Genomic DNA, 19741 nt, shown 5'->3' on the forward strand with positions numbered 1-19741 from the left:
ACAAATGACATAGTCCACTATATCCTACATATGTAGTATTCTGCCAATGAAGCTTGCAAATCATGCTGTTAGAAATCCTAGGAAAATTCACAAACATGCATAAAGGAATACACAAGCTAGTAAGGTGCCCTGCAGTCAACTAACCTATTTCTAAGTCCTAAATTCACTGCCAATACTATCGATCGCGGTAAAAACAACATTCTAAATCTATGCGTTTTACAGTCTTTCTCAAAACCTAGTTAGCAAAACCTTTTCACATCATAAGACTATAGTTTGTGTTTGTCTTTAGAATTTGTTCCATGCCTTACTTCCGTATAGGAGCATACACCAAATGTAGGTTCTTATAAATAATTTCTTTATTAATTGTTTCTCTATAAGGTTACGGCCTCAAAAATGGAGTGTATGCAAAATTTATACTATTTTAAAGGCTACTTTTTAACGGAACTAGTCGACGATTAAAATTTAAACCGTAGAAAGCAACGTTTGTTATTTTTCCTTACTTAATATGGAATTCTACTAGGCCTCAACGATTCAGTGTATTTAAATTTTATACTATTTTTATCGTTGCGTTTTCGCTCCATCGCGTGCAAGGGCGTACCCAGGATCATAACTAGGGGGGGGGGGGCAAGCCATGGGATTTATGAGATTATTTCCTTGAAAAAATAGTTTTTAGTTACATATTTTATACTAATATCATCATCTATATTTTATACTTTGATCATTTTTCGTGAGTTTGAAGAATTTTTTGAATAATTTCGTTTCAATTCAGGACTGATTTTGCTTAAAGACTTTTGCGATTTTTGCTTCTTGTGTGTGTGGGGGGGGGGGGCAGCTGCCCCCTCTGCCCCTCGCTGGGTACGCCCATGATCGCGGGTTTGGTACCACGGCACCCACTGCAGACGTGCCCGTGCGGCACAATGCGTGCTAAAATTAGTTAACGGTTGGCACGCAGTCACGGCTCCACGAGTGCACTCGCCGGCTCCTCGTGAATGGATTCGTGCTGGAAGTCTGGAGTCACGAGGTAGGGAGGGATAGGCGGCGCTTGGCTTGCGCAACTTCCGGTGTCGGATCATTGCATTGGAACGCGCAGCAAGGGGCCTCTTCCTCGGCCATTCTTGCGTCTCTCCTCCATTGTTGCGTCACTGGGGCGGCTGCGGCCCCCGTGCGAGTCACTCGCGGCGGCCGTGGAAGGAATGCGATCACGTGCGTGACTCACTCACGACCGTCCCCTCTCGAGTCACGCCGAATTCGTGGGCTTTTAAGGAGTTCCGTCGCTATCCCCAAGTGGCGGAGCTGTTGTCTTGACATTGAAGCTGAATATTCGCCGTCTATCCGATGTCTTTGAAACTGCATCGAGTTACATGAAAATTTGACAAAAGGCTCATCCCACCCTCAACATCAAAAGATATATACATACCCGACTGATTCTTGTTGATTTTTAGGGGTAAAGCATTACCCCACAGCGAAAACTTTCAAAAATTAAGGTTCGAGCATGTTATTAACAAAAATATTTGTTTAAACATAAATCATCATCGAGTTTCTATGCGCTCGAGCATGATTTTATGAAATGCTTGACCATTTAAATTCTTAATAACCACCCCTACGCTTAAAATATTATTTTAAATGCTAAGTAACTAGCTGGTTGTGAGAAATATGGGTTACCGGTACAGCGGAAACGCGCTTGCCGTGCGTCAAATAATGTGAGCATCATTGAGAAATTGCAAATTTTATGCGTGCATTTACTTGTTTTAGATGAAAGTTCATTCACTGTTTATGTTATAAATGTTCATTGACGTGTACTCAAACTGAGTACGAAATTTCAAGTCAGTTGGTTTAGTTTCAAGAAGGTGAAATACTTCAACACTAAAGGACTTTGAGTTGGTTTTTAAGGTCATCAGCTCGTTAAAAATTATCCTTGCAGTTGATGAGGAAGCGTGTAAAGTATTAATCTTTTAATTTATTGCATTTATATGCTATTTTTAAACCCTAATTATATATTATACCCTGCACATCGCCTCAATAGGATTTTGGCGGTGGGTATTAGAATACCAGGCGTTAATAAAAAAATAGGTGCGTCTTGGAGATAGGTGGCAAAGATGATATTCTCCGTGTCGCTCTGATGGATATCTGTTCTTAATTGCTCAAGAAATCTAAGCCTAGCACGTAGCCTCAGAGTCCCTGCCAAACACCCCAGAGGTGGCTCGCAGGGTATTATGTAGATGTCCTCAGCGACTCTAGTCGAACTCTGGTAAAGGCTCTGTAACACCGTTCGCTCGTAGCAGTATGTGACGAATCGCGCAGCAGAAGGGGCTACAATGAGAAGGCCTCATTCCATCCCTTAGGAGGTTGATATCTGTTGCCATTTCGATCGCTTTTTTATCGGTTTTCAAAAATGTCCGCAGGGCGGCGATGAGGATATAGCTATCCACTTTTTCCAATATTTTGCAATATAGTATTTGAAAATGCGAGGAATATATTAATGAAAAGTTCTTACTTTGGTAGATCACATCATCAGGAATCAAGTTTTGGTCAGCAGACCTAATTATATAGCGTATTTCTCCGTGAAATCAGGATCATTTGCTCGTCAACGACGCGAGTGGCGACTTTAGTAATCACATCGAAATGCGCGTCTGGTGACAACACATCCAGAGGCCATCTTGAGAATCCTCAATTGTAATATTCGTGCGCGCCGCTTTTCCCAGTATTTTATGAATTTCACGTATTCATTCTTCCTGCGAAGGATCTCATAAGCTCGCCACGTAATCTCGGTGAGCCCTGAAGAGTGCGAATCATCAGCTCTGTTTCTTTTGGTCATCCGAATACCTTCCCGCACTACCTTTGACGAATCTTCGCTTCCTCAAGGCTCTTCCACAACTTGTTTTGTATGCTTTCCTCTCGTTAGCTTTGAACTGATCGTAACTCCCAGGCACTGACTTTTATTCTTTAATCTGCTATTCACCAGCGTATATTTTTCATAAATCTTCGATTAGTGCCCTTTTATTTCCACGTCTTCTCTTGCCATCTCAAGACCATTCGATGAGACTACAAGGCGTTCAAGAGACTAGGTAATTTTTAGGCGAAATTGAGGTAAAATCTCGTTTTTCCCAGGTTTCTGGGGGAATTAAATGGCTTATTGAACTTGTATACACAGTGATTTTATTTTACTGAAATAATTTTTGGTATTTATTTTCCTCCATGAAATAAATAAACTGGAAGACACCTCCAGTACGCCTTCGGCTAAAGGAACTTTCGTTATTGCACATGATATAGTAAAATTTGTGAAATGTATTGGGAATATTAAAATTGTTGGTTTTATCTCTTGTTAACTTTCGAAGATAAAATTAACAGTGCTTTTGTTGCATAATGCACGATGTATTAGTGTTATAAGAAGAGCATATTAATAACGTATAAATTATAATACATTTTGATACAATTTTAGGAAATGTGTCTCACGAACCGAGGCACGCAGATGATTTTGTGCTAATTATGAAATGTTTCTATATTTCTAGATGTCTGCTGAGGATAGCACCAGGGCAAGAAGGACCGAATCGAGGAGTAAAGCTTTGGGCGAGGCCAGCGGAATTTTGGCGATTGATCGGAGTCCTGAGCTTCGCGGATGATGTTTTACTCATCAGGTGAGGGTGATCCATTTTTGTAAGCTTTTCCTTAACTTGCTTTGTCTGCTTCCTTGATGGAATCTTTTAATTGATTTTTAACCTACTTCCCATCCTTGGGTCGGCGTTATGTCAGCGGTCCGGGGTGATATTGGCACCTAGGCCAAGGATTAGTAGATGGTGGGTAGCTTGCGCCAGTGGGATAGCCAAGAATTTCGTTCGGGGGAAAAAACCAGGGGGAAATTTTTTGTAAATCAGGGTACTAAGTAGAGGGTTTGAAACTAATTTTAACACGTTTCATAATCGAAAAAAACTTCATTGTCGAATAAATCCTTTGCAAATTCATGATTTTTCAATATTTTGTTTTCTCTTATGAAGGAAAGTAATTGTATTTTTATATTTAGGGGGAGGTCCGGACACCCCGGACTTGTAAACTTGCTGGCTTGCGCCGTCTTCAGCAAAGATATTTACCAATCGTATGCATCACGTGACTTGTGAAATTTAAACATCATGAGAACGGGAGGAAAAATTAGTCACACATCAAAATGAAATGCAATATATTAAAATATTTTTGACGTTACTCACCAATGTAAGGTCTCTTAGCTTCCCTTGAATACGTAAATGCACAGCAATAGTGGTCCATTTGCTTGTCGTATGCAAGTCACGTGACAATATATCACGTTACCAATGAGACTGCCGAGGTAAGTTGGGTCCGCAGTAGTGAAGTCACTCACCCTATAATTATCCCTACTCAGGGCAGTTTGGCAGCCTTAATTGTAAAGTGAATAAAATAAAGGGCATTACTGTTTATGAAGGTATATGATCGAAGGGGTATAGCCAATGAAGAAAACGAGATAAGGACCCGAGAAAAGGTCTTAAGTGTAGAAAAAAGTTTTGAATGGAATACAACTCATTAAATGTCACTCAGAGTAATACGTGATTGCTTAAAAAGTACCAATAAATGCAAATAAATATGTTTAAATCATTGGTGCACGAGGAAATTAATTTTGGGTACAGGTGGCTACTTGAAAATGCGGTAGGAATCATGGACGTACCCAGCGGGGGGCAGCTGCCCCCCTAGAAGCAAAAGTAAATTTAAATTCAAAACGAAAGTTTCGAAAAAATGTTCTTTAAATCCAAGAAAAGTGACATTAGTATAAAGCATGTAATTAAAATAAAAATATTTTATTTTTGAGCTAACAATTTTAAAATCTAATAAAGCGCTGTTATAATTTTCTTGAAATTTAGGTTTCCTTAACCTTTTTGATTCACAACTTGAACGACCACGGCTTGCCCCACTCTAGTTTTGATCCTGGGTACGCTCTTGGTAGAGATGGCAACCCTGTCAGTTTATTTGTTCATGTGGATGGAGCATCCGAAAAATATTCCGGTGATATGTATGCTCACTCGTTTTGATAAGGGGATGTTCTGTTTATTAGATATGTTTTTCTGCATACTGTGATTCAAAAGCCCCAGCATCAGGTAAACATCTGTCAGATCTGTGCCTCGAGAAGTGTAATGTACCGCGGGCAAGTTCCTTATAACTTTGGTCAGGGAGAAATGCAGTGTGTAACCGTGGTGTTGTGTCAACTACAAGTAATTAGTTCAAGCTAACTAGGAAGTTTATGATATCAGTAATTACAATAGCTTGGTTTTAGTCCACGAAAATTTAATACAAACGTCGACCCGAGTTTCAGTAACTTGATGGACCCGCTAGATGCCACTCTGTGTTGAAACTTGAAACACATGTCGGTGATTATATTAAGATTTTATGGACTGAAACCGTGCAATTTTAATTACTTACGAATGAACAACTCCGTAACTCCATGAACGTTGCTCCTGAATCTATCGTAGGGTTGCAGTACAATGAATGAATCGATACATACATATTAGGCTCGCAGACCCGTTTGCTGCTTACGCGATGCATTACGCTTACGAATTAATGTCAGTGTAAAGGCCGTGTTGCACAACACACGTAATTGCACAATCTGACGTGTCTACGAAGGCGCAGTCAAAATTGCGTCGTGTAATGCATGCAAGATTGCAGTGATTTAAGATAGCAAAATAGTCCCTGTTCCAATTTCATTCTAGCATTCGTGCAATTGCACGCCAGTTTGAGAACGAAATTTAGTTCTAACCGGTGAAATTACTTGCCCCGAGCAAAACGAACTTATGAACGATATTGGTGGACCTGAACGGAACATGTGTGAATGCTTGAACCAAATCGGAACAGGTTCTACTTTCTGTTCATGCAGTCGTAGAACAAGTTTAGTTGTTACACGGCGCATTTTCGCATCCATGCATCCTTAAATTAGCTTTTACATGTTAAATTAGCGTGTGACGAGGCCCTTAGTATAAAATAATGGTACAGACGCGGTATGCATGACGTAGATCTACAGGCGCCTTTTTCTGTTCAGGAAGTACGGTCGTATATGTGTATACGGCGCGCTGATGGGTGGGCAGTTATGTGGGAAGAGAGGGGTTCTTGGTTTGCCGTCTCCCCCACCCTTCCTCCTCGACTAACCAGTGCTGCGCGCACGCTTTTTGTGTTCAGGAATTTTCTGAATGAACCTTGCCCGCCGCTGCGACCCCGTTCCCTCCCTCCACGCCATACTCTACTCGCTCCTTCCCCTCCCTTTTTACCCTTTCCACCGCCCCGATCCGCTTCCTGCTTTCCCTCACACTCCCTCAAGAGGGGAGGGAGAACCTCATTCCGGAGCAGGATGTCAGTGGCGACATCTGTACGTGGAATCCATAGTGTGTGTTACGTGTTTCCCGCTAGTTGGCGGGACGTGCTTACCTAATGGTCGTCGCGGCTGCTGGGAGTTTCAAACGAGAACGTGGTGCAGTGAACGGGCCGTAATTGTGGGCGAAACTGTTGGATCGCACGGTTGCCTGTTTTAATGCGTCGGAGACGATTGGGTCTTTCAACTCCGATTCTCGTGGATTTCATTCGGGCTTCGTGTTCCTTCCTGTGTGCACGCTTTAGAATTTTCTATCCATCGCCTATTGGATGTGTGTGTTGCATATACCGTACACGTGGTGTGCTAATCACGTTATTTTCATTAGTGTTCGTGAACTTGCAGCCGACTACGAGCAGTGGTGCGATTCACGTTGCCTCGATTCTTTTAATATCTCCGTTCGGGGCCAATGCGGTTTACTTCAAGTGTGTTCAGTGCTTCCGACAATCGCTGTGCCGCCTACTCAGCGTACTCGTACCTGTAAAATGTCTATGAATGTTAAAACTTAGGAGCTAGTGCGGTGATGACGGTGTTTTTGTGATTTTCGCTAAGTCTTTTTTATCGTTGAATGTGTCTCGGTTTTTGCTAACCTTATCGTCCTCGATTCTATCCGCTGGAATGCTTAACGGCGTACTGTTGCGTTTTACGTGCTAGATAATACTTAAATCGTGGCGATCAGGGTACGGCCTACTTGTAGGCGAACTCTTACGTAAAAGGAATGGAAATCATTTTCTCATTTTAAACTGTTACGCAATGTGTAAAGCATTCGTCTACTTTAACTTCCTCATGTTGTCTCGAGCCATTGTAATGGAAGCCACATGGTCAGGAGGTGAGTGCATGACGAGGTTAGGATTTGGGTGGACACACTTTTTCTGTAAGCATGTAATATATCCCTAGCTCCTTCCTATTTTGTTCTAGCAACGCTGATATAGTTTTGAATTTTATTTTATCCTTCATGAAGTAGTCGAAAGAAACGCTCAGTCAGTGCCACTCCCACCAGCGAATCCGTCGTTCTTTATACTTGGGCCGAAATTGGAATGCGCCTACGTGATTTGGTTACAGTCTTTTGCTGCAGATGGTCACGAGGAACTTCAAAGTCAGAGTTCTTGTTTAAGGAGACAAGTTTTGTACTGCGTTCATTCTTAGTTCGTGGTGAGTTATTACACTTTGCTTTCGTGCCACAGACGATGCAGTGAATGCTAGGAAAATCTTGTGTGGTCCTTGTTATAATTAACTATTCTATTTATTCGCGATAATCTTGTCTTCTGCGGGTTGTTTACCTCTGTGATATGGAGTGAATGAATAGAAATCGCATGAGTTAGCCATACGAGACAGGAAATTGACTTGTGACTGAAGCTATCTGGGTCACTATTCTCGGCTACGAGATATGCTTTTTCCAGTCGTCAAGTCCCTGGAGGCCGTCACAATGCCGTTGTTCGCTTACTGCTTCGAAACTTCCTTTGCTGTTGGAGTGAGTGCAATTTGAGCTATAGCTTAGCAATTTGCTTTAGCATTACATCCATTCATTTCATGGCATCGACGGCTTTAGAGCTTTGGATCCATGCTGGCAGTTTTTCGTGTGGCCTTTTTTTTTTGCATACTATGTTTCTGTCGATTCTTTCCCAGTTAATATATGTTGACAATGTGACAAAAGAATACAATTATAGTAACGTATTTTTTCTGGCTATTAGTTATGCACATCCTCTCAATCTTGGTATTTTTTTATTTGCATGATATCGTAGTGTGATTGATCTCTGGAATTTCTAATTTTGATTTTGTAATTGTATTTTCAACAGAAAGAGTTATCGTGCGGACCTTGATGTGAAGTAACCAGAGTGGGATTTGTATCCAGGTGCTGACTCTGTGATGAGATGGCTCTTGGAGATGGCCACACCTTCCCAAGGATAACTCGTATTAAATACTGTTGCCGGAAGAGGTTTTTTAGAAGTAAGTTTTTAGTTTAGGAGTCCCAATTTTGTGTGTTTGTGATCAAGGCCTCAGTGTTCCTTTCATGTGTCATTATTTAAGCACCAGGATTAACTCTGTGAAACTTTTTCACTTTGGAAATAAAAGAACTGCACTTCTTAAGTTTGTGATCATTAGGAGGTAGTGCAATACTTATATTTTCATTCTTTTGAATTGAACTTGCTGAATGCTGAAGACAAATATTATATTTTTTATTTGAATTACAGTTTTTCTAAGAGCTGCTTTTCTGTCTTAGATTTAAAGTAACTCGTGTCACCCATGTAAGTGTGTGAAAACTCGTTTTTTGAGTCTTTATCTTGCATTTTTGGTGGAGTACCTTGTTCTATTTGCATTGAAAGTCATAATGCAATGTTGAAGGGTATGCTCTCATGATCAGGATCATTCAAATAGTTACATTCAAATGATAAATTGATGCTGAAATGCTTTGTTGAAGTTGCATTCAGCTCTCATTGATGTATGAACATAGGCAAAAAAAGTTGGGGACAATTGCTGGGAGCTACTCATCATGTACTTTGTGGAATGACTACTCATGGAGTTATTAAGTTTGGTACTAAGTGGCTTGAATGAATATTCTAGAAGACGGAAAATCCAATGTGAATTGAGTTGGAAGGAAAAAATATCTCCAGGTTTTTAGAATGCCTTTGCATCAAAAAGGAAGATGTTAATCCTCTGAGGACTAGGTTAAAAGAACTGAAGGTTAAACTCAGCGCTCTCAGCCTAGCTGTTAATCGGTGGCGGTGCGTGCAGATACGCATGTTAGCAACCACACACCTGAAGATGAATGAATTATAAAAGAAAATACTGTATTCCTTTGCAAAGAGAAAGATAAAAATCCTGTCCACTCAGAGGTGGGATATAAAGCTCCAAACGCTACTTCTATCTCCTTTGCGAATTCACCGCTCTACAAGCATGCGATCCCATGGCATCGCGCTGGCTGCATATTCGGTCTACACCATGGGTTCCCAAACTTTTTTGTACCACGCCCCCCTCCCCCCCCCCGCTACACATATCAGCTTTCCATTTTGCAATACCCTATTTCCACGGTGCCGTACATACCAACCCCTACTTGTACTCGTACAAGTATGTTCCTACTTGATACGGTGAGTAGGTAGATTTTTTGTTCACTGTTGAATGCGGTAACGCAGAATGGAAAGATTCAATAATTGTACGTGTGATGAAAATTAAAACAAGCATTACATGAAAAACTGACTGACCGTTGCGTCTGACTGTAACTGCTATGGAGGGGGACGGTTTTGAGAACCTTGAACTCTTGTGTGTTTTGTAGTTTTAAAAACTGTAACCTTCTTTGATAAAGTTTACAACTTTATTGAAACTTTACAAAAACAATTATGAAAACTTGGAAAGACTTTATTTCAAAGATCTGAGGAAATTATTTTTGTAATTTTATAATTTATTTCATTTGGGTGACACGCCCCCCCCTGGACTTTCTCCACGCCCCCCAGTTTGGGAACCCCTGGTCTACACAATCACTTGTGGGTGCTTGGGCGGGATGAGGTAAGGGGATGGGGGCATGTTCAAATAGGTGCTGGGAGCAGACTTAACATGATGCAAGTGCTCACATGCATATTTGGTGAGTAACTCGCAGGTAGTGTAGTGGTGTAGCTGCCACCTACACTACCTGCGCTCAGGATCCTAGTCCGTCAATGCATTCAGCACCATTTAGCAGCATTCATTAGAACTTCATGCCCTTTTTCATCATCGTATATCTTCTCTAATGCACACCCTGGATATATTACCACCAGCCGCCACTGCTTTTATGGTTTTAAATTATGGTTGCAATGGTTTTACACCTGTTCTTTGTGTTGATGATTGCCTATCTCCAAGGTAAAATTTTCCATCCAACATTGATAGGCACTTTGAATTGCTGTCTTCAAGCATATGCGCTGAAGCCACTTAGTAGTTTTACTTAACAATTCCATGGGAACTCATTCCTCAAGGCACTTGACGAGTACCATTCGTCAACAGTTTCTAAACTTCCTTGTCCTGATGAATGAGTACCCATGTTGACGCTTGCATATGAATAGCTACAGGAGTAAAAGTACTAGTCTAGGGTGTTCTCATGTTTAAATATCATTTTTGAGGTCATTCTCTATATTAGTGATGGTGAAGTTTAACGAAATTCATGGTTGACATTAAACTATGTAACGGATTGTGTTGCACTGATTTGGATTGACTCATCAAGTTGATTGAAGTTTTGTTCTCTACATTATGTGAATGTGAAGGGATGTATTAGTGGAATGCTGCAAGGGCGTACCCAGTATCATGGTCTAGGGGAGGGCATACGAAGTTGTGACATTAGTTCGAGATTATTTCCTTGAAAAAATAGTTTTGTTTTAGTTATATATCTTGTACTATTACTTATCAATTTTCATGGGTTTATAGAAAATTTGTAGAATGCTTTCGTTTCAATTCAGTACTGATTTTGCATAATGACTTTTGCGATTTTTGTTTTAGGGGTGTGAGGGGCAGCTGCCCCATCTACCCCTTGCTAGGTACGCCCATGGAATGCTGGCATGCATTAGGGAAATGAAAATTTTTTAGAAATTATTTTCAATGGGTTCTTCTAAAACATTTTTGTGTAGGTGTGAAATATGTTAGTTTGCAACAGAAATGACTTTTGTCTTCTTTCATTGTAGGCTCAAGCCATCCTCTCAGTAGATGTCCTGTTAACCAGCAGTGCCGGTGCCCTGGAACAATCAATATGGTAGTTTGGGTAATGTTTTGGATTTGTGTTACTGGTAATTATCATCATATGCAAAAAAGGCTTTGCTTAATTTGATTACTCTGTGTAAGTATTGAATTTTTGTTTTAGTGAGAATCAACTAAAGTAGCATAGCTGTATATAGGCAGTTTTACTCAGGGCATGTACTTGCACAATCTGACATGCGTACAAAGGCGCGGTCAAAATTGCATTGTATAAAGGGGTGAATTGCTAGAACACATGTGAGAGTGCATGGACATGAGATGGCAAAAGAGCCCCTGTTCTAATTTTGTTCGTGCATTTGTGCAATTGCATGCCATAATGAGTTCTTAATGTTGTTCAAACCCGCGCAATTGTGTGTCCCATGTAAAACAGCCTTTTGAGATTTTGAAATTAGTATTTCATGAAAGCATACATTGCATTAACTGAACCATTTCAAATTATTGGCATTTTTGCATCATTCAGATGATAGTGAAGCAATGCAATTTCACATTTTAATATAACTCGATAAAATTATGTGGAATTGTTTTATGTTTTTGTCTAGTTAGAAGTGATTTATGCATCCTTTCATGGACTTAATGCTCATGCTTTTATCATCAAGATAAAGTAATTTGTTTTCAGTAGAAATCAGTGGGATCAATTCTATGGCATGCAAAAAATGTCTGAAATGGTATTAATATTTAGAAGTATGCACTTGTAAATTAAATACAACCATTGAACTTAATCTACTGTAAAGCTGGATATAATGGCTGTGATCCATTTCTTCGGCAGAAATACCCACATGGGTATGGTGGTCTGCTGCCATCCGGATGTAATCCCTTGTTGGATTGAGCCCTACAATTTCCATTTATTTGGGAGTTCATTTTTTAAATTTCAAATTCAACATGAACTTACTTGTACTGGTTTGCATATTTATTAGTTGGAGGTAGAATTAGCTAGATTTTTATTATTCCATTGCCAAACATTATGATTGTTTCCTTTATCAATAAAATGAAAGTCTATTGAGTGTGGCCTTTACCTATTGTTAAAGAGATAAGTCAGCTCATGTAACTGAAATTAGCAGTCCAGATTTCCTTGGAAATCAAATTTCAAACTTCACCTCATTTCATGCTTGAAAGTGTGAGGCATATTTAATTTAGTCTATCTATACTATCACAGCATTGGTAAGACTCTCCATGATGCTTATTAGGATTCTACTGTTGAAAGGACATCCATTGCATTACAGTAAGCACTATATTAATAGTTTTCCACTGAAAATGTTTCTTGCTAAGCCTACTTTGACAAGATTCCATTCCTGATCATCCGCAGGCACTTGCTACAACATTTATGGAGGGGCGTGGTGAACAGTGTCATCTATGTCGTACATAAAATCTCCCATGCTGTAAATCTCCCGAGCGTATGCTAAGAAGACTGATGCATCTTTCATAGGAAAGAAATCGTCATTTTTGTTATTAATTATAAAAAATATAAATGTTGATTTCAAATGGAATGGTGACAGATTACATAATCCTATTATGAACTTCCAATAGAGACTAGAAAAAAATGTGAAATAACCCTCTTGACTATTGTGAATTATGATTTCATGAAGAAAAAACATGGCTAACATAAGGTTTAGATTTCTATTGTAATGCATCTTTCCTTAAGCCTGAATCACACATCATTTTTTTTTGTCGCGAAAGTAATCACGATCACTTTTCCCGTTGCGAAAAGCGATCGCTCTAGTGATCATTTTTCTGAATCACACGGTCACTCCCGCCGTCGCTTTTCGCATCATTTCCGATATCACAGCTCGTTGTCATAGGACCTGCATCACGAAAATATATAGCGTGTTTGTTTATCTTTGTCGTTCCCACAATTGTCAAACGTTGCGCTGCAATCGCTCCATACGGGCATGCGTTCTGATTGGCTGATATGGGGTTATAGTGATGGTTTTAGCAACGGAAAAAGCCACCGGACGAGTGATGAAAAATAGCGATGGGAATCCTCATCGTGATCGCGAACGTGAAAAACAATTGCCGGCTACGATCATTTCGTCTAGTGGTCGCGATAGTGATCACTTTCACGACGAAAAAAATGATCGTGTGATTCAGGCTTTACCTATCATCTCTATCATTTCCTTAGCTTTCTCTGTTTTACTAGTTATTTACATGTCCTTTGTTAATTGCCATCATTGGATCATCATACTTAATGGTGTGATTAAGTGCACTTCCTGTAAAGGTGTTTTATAGAAATCTATTTAGACTTGCTCTTTCAATGATATTCAGCAATACTGATTTGTTGCTGTTCTCAATTCTTCTATCATCTATCTTACAACACGGAATATATAAATCTTTTTCATTGAACCCTTTCATCACATGTTCAATACATCTCAACAGAATCATTCCTTTTGTCATTTCTCTCCTCCTTTCTTGTCCTCTAACTGTTGTGTACTTGTTCAGCTGATTTTAAACTGACGTCTCGCCGACTATTCTGAAGATTACCTATTCGTTCTCATCGTTGATTTAATTTGGTTTTTGTAATGCTTCTGTAGCACCACATTTAAAATGGCCCTTCACTTCTTTCTTGCTGTCATCATTTACACCTCAGTTATTTGTTAAGAGAGAATTGCTTGCTGAGGGAAAGAAAATCACCCATGAGAGTGCAAACAACATTAGTTCATGCACGACTGATTTGTGACGCTGAGGAGTGACTAAGATGCTTGGTGACTCACTTGGCAGGAGTCTGTGACATCATCAACTATTCTGCAGAAAGGTCAAGGCCTTCTATTTCTCACATAACTCTTAATGAAGCATAGCTATACAGGTCATTTTGTGCTACTTCTGGAGTTGAAGTTTTAAAACTTATGTTAAATAGAGAGTCGGTGACATCATCAACTACTCTGCAGAAAGGTCAAGGCCTTCTATTTCTCACATAACTCTTTATGAAGCATAGCTATACAGGTCATTTTGTGCTACTTCTGGAGTTAAAGCTTATGTTAAATAGAGAAGATGTAGAAGTAAGGGGAAGGATTAGTTCTTCATGGAGAAATTACTCTGTCATTATAAACAATTGGTGGATGCCATCATTATCATTTCTCTATTTATCAGACTTTAATTCTAAACTTTCTTTGTTTTCTCTATGACTGCTGTCACAAATTAAGTGCTACGCTTATTTTTTCCTAGTGCATATAGAATCATCCTGCCTTATCTATGATTTTATTGATGGCTGGCTTGATGCAAGCATTGAAAATTAATGCACTACTCTATTTCATTCCACTATTTAGCTTTGCCTTCATCACCTGCATTGTGTGGAAGAAATTGCAGTGTTATGGATTTTGCATTACCTACCATTATTTGCCAGTTCTTTTACTAGGTGTCATCAAACCATAGATCCCTATGATTCTTTTAGTGAGACTGGATAAATGTGGGAATTTCATTTTTATATTCAATGGGGAATCAATTACTTTTTATACCCATTTCTTCATAATTTGCCTTTTTTCTCTCTCTTGGAATTTAGATTTAAGCATTGCAATCAGAGTGCTATGTCAGTATTTGTTTCAGTGATGAAATAGAATTATTTGAAACTGGGCACTTTTATTCAAAGACTTCCAATAATTAATTCAGCGATAGGATCCCCAGTACTCCCTAACATATGAGGAGGTACAAAAAAATAATGGGAATTTGGCAATAACTTTTTTATTAATAAAAAATTTTCCATCAAATTTTTATCGCCTTCAAAGTAATCCCCTTTGACATTTAACACATTTATCTGATAGTTTCTTCCACTTTTCAAAACTAATTTTAAATTCACTTGGGTCAATGTTCTTTAGGCCTTCCAGTGATTTTTGTTTAACCTCTTCTACAGTCCGAAAATGTTTTTATCTCATATCCCTTTTTAGTCTAGGAAATAAAAGTCACAGGGGGCAAGGTGCTGTGAATAAGGGAATGAACAATTGACGTCCTGCCATTTTTTGTCAAAAACATCTTCACAGTGCTGCGTGAGTGGGTGCGTTGTCCTGGTGGAAGAACCAATCGCATATGTGCCAAAGATCCGCCCTTTTCTTCTTGCTATTTTCCCTTGCATTAACATCCGCAAAACCTCTTTAGTAGAACTGCTGGTTTACCATCTGTCCCAGAACAGATTTCACGTGCACAACACCTCTGCTATTAAAGAAGCAAATGAGCATCGTCTTGATGTTCAACTTCACTTGGCATGCTTTTTATTGGTGGGAGAGTCGGCTATCTTCCATTCACTTGATTGCTGCTTGGTTTCTGGGTCGTATCCGCAGAACCAAGTTTTATCGCTTCATAAAAAAATCTGGGTCCTCTTTCAGCTGATCTTGCAGCTACAAACAGGCCTGCAAGTCGATGCTCCTTTTGGTCATCGATGAGAAGGTGAGGGACAAGTTTGGCTGCAACCCTTCTCATTTGTAATTTGTGAGATAAAATTGTTTGAATTGAACTCCATGACACTCCAGACAGCTCACAAAGTCGTCAATGGCTCGGCGACGGTCTTCATGAGCAAGGGAGTTGATTTTCACAACATTGTTGACTGTTCTTGATGTTGACAGGCACCCTGAACAAGGATGGTCATCAATCGACATCTCACCATTCTTGAAACGCAGAAACCAGTCGTACACATGTGTTTTACTCAGGGTACTATCCCCATAAGCAGGTTTAAGCATCACTTGAATTTCTGCGAAGTTTTTCCCAACAAAACACAAAACTTCACAGCTATGAGTTTTCTTCACTCCTAGCAGTCAGCCATCACACATTTTCGCTAAAACAGGAAAAGTTGGTTAACTCAACAAAATCCCTCGGACAAAGGATGCTCTCCTCTTAGTTTTCCTATTTGCTAATGTTTTAGTCCATATAGACCTCTGCTTCTTGTCCTTCATTACCTACTCTTACGTATCTCATCTGTGGCATACATCAGCTGCTCTTTCCTTCCACCTGTCCTTCAATGATAATTTTTATTAGACCATTGTGTGTCATATTGTAACAAGTCTAATTGTCCCATCTGCTTATCTAACGATTTGATCGTTGGATTATTCTTCCTCGTAGAATAATCCCCCAAGGTCGTTAGAATATTAATTGCATATTGCTTGGTTTCGCTTATAGTAGGACCTGCCCGCCTTGTGACGGTGCAGGACTCCTCGTCCCGTCCTTCCTTCCCCGTCCTTTCCCTGAGGCGTCGTCGGGCTCTAATCGCGGCGATGCCTCTATCCTTTGTTCCTATCTGTCCTCCCCCTCTCGAGAGGCTCGGGCGTATAAGTCTCAGACTTGGTTCCCGGTCCTCGAGAGCGTATCCTTGCGGGGATCCGCCCTGGACCCCCGAACACATTGTCCCATCTGCTACCCAAAGTTTTCAGAAGACATCTCTTCTCTACTGCTTTTCTTATAACTTTCACATTGCTCAGATGATATTTCCATTTGACCTTCATCATTCTTCTGTAACACCTCATTTTGAAAGCATCCAACCTTGATTTCTTGGATGCTGTCATCATAACGACTCACCACTGTAGAGACGTTTGCTCTAAATGTAAGCCCTGGTAAATTACTTCCTAACTTCAACACTTAAATTTTCAACTGTAGGAATACTCCTCTTTATAAGGTATGCACTCTTTGCTTGGGCTATTCTACTGACTATTTCCATCTTCCTTCATTCCATGATGGGCACTTGGGTACCCATGTAGCAGAACTTCTTCACCTCCTTAAGTTTATCCTATTTTCAGGTCAGTCTTCTCTTCATCTCTTCTAATGCAGACCAATGCTTTTGTTTTGTGGGCATTGATTTACATCATATATCCAGTCATAATGTTTTCCAAGTCTACAGAATTTTGATCCGGTATGGCTTTGCTGCACCTGCTATGTTGTCAGCAAATCGCAGCTTGCTAATTTCTTCCTGTGTGGATTTTAACTCCTGGTGTTTCCTCTTTCTTTCCATTGATAGCTTTCTCAATGAACACATTGAAAATTTCTGAAAAGAGAGCATATTTATATCTCACTCCTTTCCTTATTCTTTCGTCTATGCAGTTGGATCCACATTTAGTTACAGATACTTGTTTTCATGTAAATTGTAGATAATTCTCTGGTCATTATAAACATACACTTATGATGATTTACAATCAATGTTATCAAGAGCCTTTTGTAAATCTACAAACTGGTTGAATGTAGGCTTTTTCTTCTCCATTCTCTATGTGCATATGAAGGGCCAATATGACTACCCTTGTGTACTTATTCTTCCAAAATCTGAATCAGTCTGCATAATGGAACTCTCCTCCTTTCTGTTCAATTTTCCTGTAGATGATTTGCTTTGATCCATGAATTGTTAGGCCCTAAAATATTCAGATTTCTACAAACTCATCTTTACACATATGTACAACTAAATATTTCTCCTATTTTATCATTTGTGAGACATGGAAACATATGTAGGTTCCACGTGATGCTCTGTATTGCTCTGGAAAATATAATTTCTAAATTTCTTGAGCAATTTAAGAATAGCACATAGCCTCAAGAGTTTCTAGCAAGTAGTTTATTATTGCCTAGCTTCTATCTGTATTTTACTTAGCTAATGGAGTAAATATTTCTCTGCTGTATCCCAAATGCTTGCGACATATTAGATGTATATCTTAGTTTCTATTTGGCTATTTTTAACAGTCCTCATGCATTTGGTCCTTGGTCACCATAGAACCCATCTTCTTTTTCTATGTGTTGGCAAGTAAAAGTGAATTACAAACCTTGATGATTCAACGCAAGTTCCCACATCAATGATTGTGTTTGCCCCGCACACTTATCAATATCTTGTAGAGACCGCTGTTGAAGTAATTTAAAGACAATATGGTTCTACTTTTGGCTCGATATGAGAGTATTTGTAGCGATAATTAATGTACCGGCACGACCTGGCAAATGACACCGATTGCTTATTTATTTACCTTGAGCCGTTGCCGTAACAGTAGGCTTGAAATTTACCGGATGTCTTTTCATAGTTTCGTAGTTAGGTCCCATTACGCAACCTGAGGGGAAAATTGGCACTGTGCCATCATCTACGTCATGACCTATGTCAACTCGGAGAACTATCTATCCTGACTGGGTTTCGAACCGAATTTGGGTAATCTGACTTTGTATCCAGGTCAAGGCAAATAATTTTTCTTCTGTGGAATTTTCATACTTTTGTTGTGTATTTTCGAGTGGCTCTTTAAGGGTATATTGCTGGCTAGTCCATGGTTATTTCCTTGATTAGTTTTTTGATATGTGGCATTTATGGCATGAGACTTGTTCTGTTGTCTCTCTCTTCTTCTCGGATCAAGTGTTTTCTCTAGGCAGGGAGGTGGCATTTTAAATGGAGTCGTGCAGGCTTCAAACCAGTCTGGGAAATAAAAATAGGGACTGAAAGTAATGGAAATGCCAGAGAGAGCAAATCTTCTGGTCAGAGAGAGCATTTTGTTGCCCACCTGGCAGGGTGGAAAGGGGTTGGCATGACTTGGGCCCATTTCTGCTGTTACCACGTCAAGCAGTATATCCGACTACATTTTTACATAAAATACCAATATGTGACTGCTTCACAATGATAGAAGGTATGGGAAATTGAAAGTATTCAGACTAGAAAATGGGGTGAATTTGGAAAAATGGGAAATGGAAATTTGGTATGGCCGTTGGCCTATGTAGGGTGGTGGGATTCAGTTTGGTGCTCTGATGAGATGTTATGTTCCCTGTATTGGCAATGTTACAAGAGATGTGTTGAGAGAGGACGCCTTTAGGTATGTGATTGTTGGTTTTGAGGTTGCTTGTTTAAAGTTTTTTTTAGGAATGATTTTCTGTGAAATGCAGTAATCAGTATTGAAATGTACACACAAGGCAATTAATTCTCCTCTCACCTTATTAAAATCCAGTGTAATGTCTGGTCATCATATTCAAGTGGTGTGAACTGAAGTTTTCACTGTATATACTGAAGTGAACACTTAAGGGCTGTTTTGTCAGGAGTAGAGGGAAAGAAGCAGAAATGGAATTGAAATGAACAAGGTCATTGACCACACTCTTTAAAAATTACACGAATCAAGACATAAAATGCATTAATAGGTATAAAGCTTTTTCTAGTTTTACTTTGTTGAAATAGAAATTTTTAATTACAATCTAAGTTTGTTCTTGCTTTATGATTGAAGAAAGTGTCCCTATTTTTCAATCCATAGGTGGATTCTTAGTTAACATGCAGCATTGTATTATTCAATGGCGAATTTAGACTACTTATTTTGTTAATTTATTAAAGAAAAAGCAGAACTTCTTATCTCTGGAACATACGTCTGATTAGTCGGCAAGACTACTGCCACGGAACTGCACCATTAGCGCGAGTATTAAATCTGAGACTGAACTGACCGTCATTATGTCGAAGGATGAAGACCTACAGTGCCGGCTGGGAAGGCCTCTGGTATGCAAATCGCTGACTTAGGAGGTAACACATAGTTCATAGGTTTAAGAAACTCCATATTGATCACCCTGGGTATGGTGAATATCTTTACATAATATTGCTTCCTTTTTAAGTCTTGCTGTTGGATTTTTTTCTCATAGCCATAGTTTTAGTTGTTTCTGTGATAAATTTGCTAATGGGTCAATAATCATCAAAGTATTAAAAATATTTTTAAAACTTTTTTGTCATATTATCAAACAGTTCTTTGAAAAAGACGTTGAATTATTATGGGTGAT

The 19741-nt window shown here is 39.4% G+C and overlaps 1 long non-coding RNA gene across 1 annotated transcript in view; it reads left to right on the forward strand.

Annotated features, from left to right (window-relative positions):
* LOC124166036 overlaps positions 1 to 12069 on the forward strand; it is a 94976-nt gene extending 82907 nt beyond the window's left edge. Inside the window, exons 4-6 of the long non-coding RNA XR_006866385.1 lie at positions 3510 to 3635; positions 8152 to 8302; positions 10999 to 12069. This is a non-coding gene — a long non-coding RNA (uncharacterized LOC124166036). The remainder of the gene's footprint in view (positions 1 to 3509; positions 3636 to 8151; positions 8303 to 10998) is intronic.
* Positions 12070 to 19741: the final 7672 nt, after the last annotated feature.

The sequence above is a fragment of the Ischnura elegans genome, chromosome 9 (assembly GCF_921293095.1).
Source record: "Ischnura elegans chromosome 9, ioIscEleg1.1, whole genome shotgun sequence".
Classification (NCBI taxonomy): Eukaryota; Metazoa; Arthropoda; class Insecta; order Odonata; family Coenagrionidae; genus Ischnura; species Ischnura elegans.